We start from the raw sequence: 6,053 nt of genomic DNA on the forward strand, positions 1-6,053 counted from the left end.
TCATCGTGGCCTCTCTGAGGATGGGTGCCTGCAGGAGCGGGTGGCACAGGCAGCTCCAGGCAGCTCCCCAGGGGAACCTGGGTTTTTGGAAACGCGGGGGGAGTAGCTGAGGGAGGTGATTTAGAAGGCGATACTTTGGGGCCTCGTGTCTTTTCTTTGGCTCTCTGTTGCTGGGGCAGAAAGACAGAGCAGTCTCAGGCATGCTTTCCTCCTCTCCTGAGCCAGCCTCGGGTCAGCTGAGAGCCGCAGCAGGGAGGGTGGGAAACCCAGGCTGGTGTTCCCGAGAGAGCTCCTCCCACCTGCCCGTGTCTCCTTCCGCTGAGTAGAAACAAAGCATTTCTCCCTGCTTGGCAACGTAAATCAGGGATGTGTCTTCATCTCTAGTGATAAATAGGACTTCGTTCCATTTATTCCAAGGCATTTAGAAAAGAACTGTTTAAAAACAAAAAAGCCAGATTGTTCCTCAGATTGTGCGTTCACAGGCCCGGACAGCTTTCTCCAGCCCTAGCAGGGAAAACATCTGGGGATGTCAGACCGGACAGGAGAACCTTGAACTCCTTCCGAGCAGGAGCCTCTCCAGAATTCCAGGACATCCCAGCTCTCCCGCCATGAGTGGGCGCTCAGCAGATATGGAAGGAAGCGAACCCAGAACTTTCCGCACTGGGGTCCTCAGCAAGGTTGATGCGCGGGCTCCACGGTGCAGCCAGCTCGGACTTCTCCACCCGCCGGCCACCGAACCCTCTTCTCTCCGAGGCCTCCTTTGTCCACACCTCCGAGCTCTGCCTGTGGTCACAAGTGCAGTCAAGGATAAGGGGCTATTTGGGTCAGGCAAGTCTGTGTGTGTCGGGAAAGTTGCCCCGCGGTTAGGAAATGCTCCATCGGAGCGAAAGGCCCTCCCCACCGGTTCTTGGAGCCAAGGTGTCACCCATTCTGCTGGTTTTCTCTCTGGTTGGATTGTCTTTCGATTCCATTTTTGGCCTAGTTTCCTAAGCCAAACCTCACACAGCTTGGCTGAGAGAGCACAGAACAGGAAAACCAGCGTGGAGAAAGGCTGGTCATGAGGAAATAGTCACTTGGCCGACGATGTCCACCGTCCCCTGACGTCTGTCCCCAGCACTGAGCAGCGGAAGCCACAGATTCTTGAAGCAGGAATTCAAGTCCTCAGGCAAAGGCTCCTTGTGACTGTCTGATCAGCATTTCCTATCGATCTCTTTACAAATTACTTTTGTTCTTTCTCTAAGGCCAGACAGGGGTCTGGAGGCTGGAGCGGGAGAGCCATCCGGGTGAGGCGGCCAGTGCCTCAGACTGCCCAGGGAGCCTCAGCCCCACCCCACACCGTCCGAGGTCCCTGGCTGGAGGATCTGGATGTGGGGGCTGCTGTGAGGTGGACAAGGTGCAGCTGATTCCAGGGCGCCCCAAGCTGAAGCAACACCACGAAACCAGCCGCAGGCACTCAGGCCAAGCCGTACCAAGAGGGACGTGCGTCTGCCAGATCAAACGTGGGGTGGGTGGTTGGCCCAAGGCTGCCCGTGCTGTTCTCTGCCCATCAGTACGCCAGGTTATGAGGTGAGCTCTGGCCCTACCCTCCCACCCTCCGCCCACCAGCTGGCTGGAGGCCCTGTGCCCGCCCGCCCGCCGGGCTGCGGCTGCCCTGCAGGAGCTGGGACTGACTCTAATTGTGATTTGATCCCGTTGTGTTTTCTCTGTGAAGTGCTTCACCGTTAGGAAAGTAAAGGGCTGCCGCCCGGCTGCATAAATTCCTGACACATCAATGTCCCCATTAGAGCATGAGTCAGCAGCCCGGCCGGCAGGTGCTGAGAGCTTGGCCGCCAGCCCACCCCTGCAGAACTTCAGAGCGAGCCGTCTCCACACAGAGGGGGAGCCTCTCAGGGAACCCCAAGCTGAAGACTGCCCTCCATCACCTCGTCTGTGGCAATGGGGCCTGCGGGAGAGAGGGAAGGAGGCGTGTGCTGTTATAAGAGGCTCACGTCTGAGAAAAAATTACCATTCCCAGAAAGTCAGGCCTTTGAGGTGATCATCACTGCAACCATGACTCCCCCAGAGTCCCATCTGCATGAGCCGGACACGCCTGTTACGTGGTGGCGTGTGCCAAACACCCACACACCGGCCCCCACAACACCTCACTAGCTCTGCAGAAGGTCCCTCCACCCATGTCCGCCCCAGTGGACCCCAGAAGATGGGTGCCCAGGTTGACTCCAATCCACAACCGACCATGGAAAGAGCAAGGCTGGGAAACCAGCAGGAGCCGCCAGGACCACAGCAACCTTCCTCCCTGTGTTCCTGGAGGACAGCAAGGAGTTCAGGGGGGTCCTCACTCACAGGCACCAGGCACTTTGCCTGCACCCTCATCTCCATCCGCAGGAGGCACAAAGGTGGCCTTACAAGCCCAGTCAGGCACATGGGAAGGTCCCTTCTCACCAGACACGCCAGTGGGGGCCAGGGCCCCAGGGGTGCTGGCTGGAGGGGGCATCTCCCGCATACCATCCTGGCCCTTGGGCTCACTGCAGGCATGGAAGCCAGCGGGCAAAACTGCACACCCCCACCCTCCTCCCAGCCCAGGCCTGCACCCTCTCCCTCCTCCCAGTCCAGGCCTGCGTGCCGGGTACTGATGGATGAGACGGGTCATTGCACCTGGTGCTGCGCTTACCTCCTGTTCCTTCCAGGAGGGTTTTATCCAGCCCTGCCAGTAAGACCCTGCTGCACACAGGCCCTCCAGCATGGCCTGCCCAGCTCCTCGCCCTCCTGGGTCCTCACAGCCCCAGCCTCCTCCCTCCATGGCCGTGCTTTTCTGCTGTCAGCCCCAGGCCTCACAGCATCAGCCAGAGACGCCCATGCCCCTGGGCAGGGCCTGAGTCGGGGCCCCTCCACAGAACCCAGGGCCCCTCTATAGAACCCAGGGCCCCTCCACAGAACCCAGGACCCCTCTATAGAACCCAGGGCCCCTTCACAGAACCCAGAGCCCCACCACAGAATGCAACATTAAGGACAATGCTGGCCTTTTCCAGGGCTCCCGAGGGCTGGGGCCAGAGGGACCCTTCCTCTATCCTAGAACGTCAGCACTCCCTGAGAAGGCAGTGACCCCGAGCAGAGCCAGCACGTGAGGATCCCACTCCTCCTTCCTCAGACTGCCCTGACCACAGATCCTTCTGGTACCACGGCAAGGCTCTTGCCAGGCTGGGAGCTTCTCTCAGAAACGCCTTTTCCAGCCTTCGTGGTCCTTGGAGCAGAAGAACGGGACTTGTTCTTACCCACTCCTGGGGTTTCCTGGGAGTCCAATATTTGCAAGCCCTGTGCTTGGGGCAGTCTCAGCTCTGGGTCTGAGCCTCTGAGACAGGCGCCTTCTACCCTCCTCCCTGGCACCAAGTGGAGCCTGACCACATTGGGAGCTGAAGTCACCTCTGTCACCTGAAACCACAAAGGATCCTGTCCACACACCAAACCCATGACTCAGGAAGCCATTGAGCTTCTCTGCATCCATGTTCTCCCTTACAAGGTAAAGCAACTGGATTAATCAGTGTTTTTTCTAAGTTTCTTAACTATGGAGACCTTATTTATCAATCCAGAATTATACTCTGGAACCTAATATACGACACTGATAATAAGCCAGCTCTTAACCCAGGGCCCCTCTACGGAACCCAGGACCCTTCCATAGAACCAGGACCCCTCTGCGGAACCCAGGGCCCCTCTACAGAACCCAGGGCCCGTCTATAGAACCCAGGGCCCTTCTACAGAACCCAGGGCCTGTCTACAGAACCCAGGGCCCGTCTACGGAACCCAGGACCCCTCTGTGGAACCCAGGACCCCTCTATGGAACCCAGGGCCCGTCTGCGGAACCCAGGGCCCCTCTACAGAACCCAGGGCCCGTCTATAGAACCCAGGACTCCTCTGCGGAACCCAGGGCCCGTCTACAGAACGCAGGGCCCCTCTGAGGAACCCGGGACTCCTCTGCGGAACCAGGGCTTGTCCCCTGGCCCCAGCAGGTGTGTTCTGCTCTGCACTGCACAGGCAGTGGGAAGAGTGGGGTAGTTGTGGGACGCCCCAATTCTCTTCAGGAGGAGGCCGCACCTGCCTCACAGAGGACGAGGTGAGCAGTGGAGCAGGGTTTGTTTTAAAACAACACACAAGCCTTTCTGACCTTATGTTCCTTTCTAAAAATGGGTCTGGCCGAGGCCTGCGCCTGCTGAGGGTTGCTGTGGAAATAAATTCTCTCTGCAGCCGACCGAGGCCATGTCCAGCGGCCGCCACGGTGCCAGTTTCTGCTGTTTGCCTTTCTTCTGTTGGTCAACACACTCTGTCCCTCAAAGCCGTGCAGAGGAAATGCAGCGATCACAGGGCCCAGGGCTGCGTTTTGGAGGCCACAGGCAAGATAACAGCTCGGCTTTGCAGCCGCACACAATCCTGCTGAGACGGAAAATGCAGTGAGCGGCGGTCAGCTATTTCGGGACTGAAAGGGCTTATGACCACAACTGCCAACTTCAGACAGTGCGTCCAGAGGGCGAGGGGCTGGCTGACAACCCGCTAAAGTATGGGATCCATTTCTAATCAAGATAAAGGATTAGGGACATGATGTCTGGTCACTTAGGAGCATAAAAGCGTCTTCGGGGAAGTAATTATATGCTTGGGATGGAATCTTAAACCCAAAGAATGAAAAGCCAATTTATAGGCCGTGATAAAGCTGGGGCTAAATTGGTCCCAACTGTTAAGAACCTGGGTAAGATTTCAGAAGGAAAATCTTTCCACGGATGTTCCTATAGAAAGCCTGGCATCCACGCGGGTGGGAGGCAGTTGTTCTGAACCAGGGAGGCTGCGTCCTGCGGGGTGGGTGCACGCAGACCTCCCCGCATCGTCAGTCAAGTTGACTTCTACAGAAAGGGGCAGGGCTGGGGGAGGGTCAGCCAGAGGAAAGCCAAACACCGCTGTGGGGTGGGGTGCACAGATGCCACTTCCATCGCAGCAGGTCTAGAGGAGACACAGGGTTCCCCAAGGGGCTCCGTGAGTCACCTGCCCCTTCGTCCCTGGGAGCCACGCCAGGCTTTACGACCACACGTCCTCTGGGAGAAGCTGCCCATTCCCATAGCCCCCACAGGGCTTCCTGTCCACGTGGGCGCCCACCCTCTCCTGTGCAGACACCTGAGGCAGGGAAGGGGCCTCCTGGGACTCTAGGGATCCCCAGAACTCCAGGGCCACACATGGGCCACAGAGGCAGCAGGAGACGCACCCACACCCATCTCAGCACCCGCACACCCTGGAACACGCTGGGAGTGCTGCTGGAACGACAGGAAGGGAAGTGTCTGGGCTCTCAGCATCACCTGGGCCCTGCAGACCCCCTGAGGCTGGGCTCCCACCAGGGAGACTGGGCCCAGGACATTTTAAATCCCATGGGCTCCAACGTGCCACCGGCCAGACACTCTAAGTCGAGGCCATTGCCATCTCAGGCAGCCATGCACAGCTCCGGTTCCCAGGCCGGCAGCCACAGGCCAGTTAGTTAGAGCCTGAGTTCCACCCTAGGAACCCTGGAGCCTGGCCCACGTGGTCCCGAGGGCTCCCCTCAGGCCTCTCCATGCCAGATTCCCTCAGAGGTGCTTCCTGCCTACAGCAACACCACAGCAAACACCGAGGCTGAGGCTGTGCCCACCCCATATCTGCAGCCCCTCCCAAGACCCCTCTGGTTCCGGCTCTGCCAGCAAGCGGCGAGGACCTCCACAGGTGAGCACAGCACAGCCTCGTGGCCCGAGGCCCTCACATAAGGGAGACCCCCTGAGCTGGTCTCACGCTGGCCCTCAAATGTGTCTCTGCGTGCCACGGAGTGGGAAAATTTCATACAGATCATCCAGAAGCATGATTAGGAAAAGCCCTACACAGTTTTGGGTCCTGCAATGTGGGGAGAGCATCCCGCGTGGTCTGCTGGGCCCAATGTAACCCCAAGGCCCTCAGGTTGTGGGGAGCATGGGGACCAGAGAGAGATGGCGGGAGAGGCCGACCTGAGATGCTGGGACCACAAAGAGATGGCGGGAGAGGCCGACCTGGGATGC

Source organism: Piliocolobus tephrosceles, chromosome 5, assembly GCF_002776525.5.
Source record: "Piliocolobus tephrosceles isolate RC106 chromosome 5, ASM277652v3, whole genome shotgun sequence".
In the NCBI taxonomy this organism is placed as follows: domain Eukaryota; kingdom Metazoa; phylum Chordata; class Mammalia; order Primates; family Cercopithecidae; genus Piliocolobus; species Piliocolobus tephrosceles.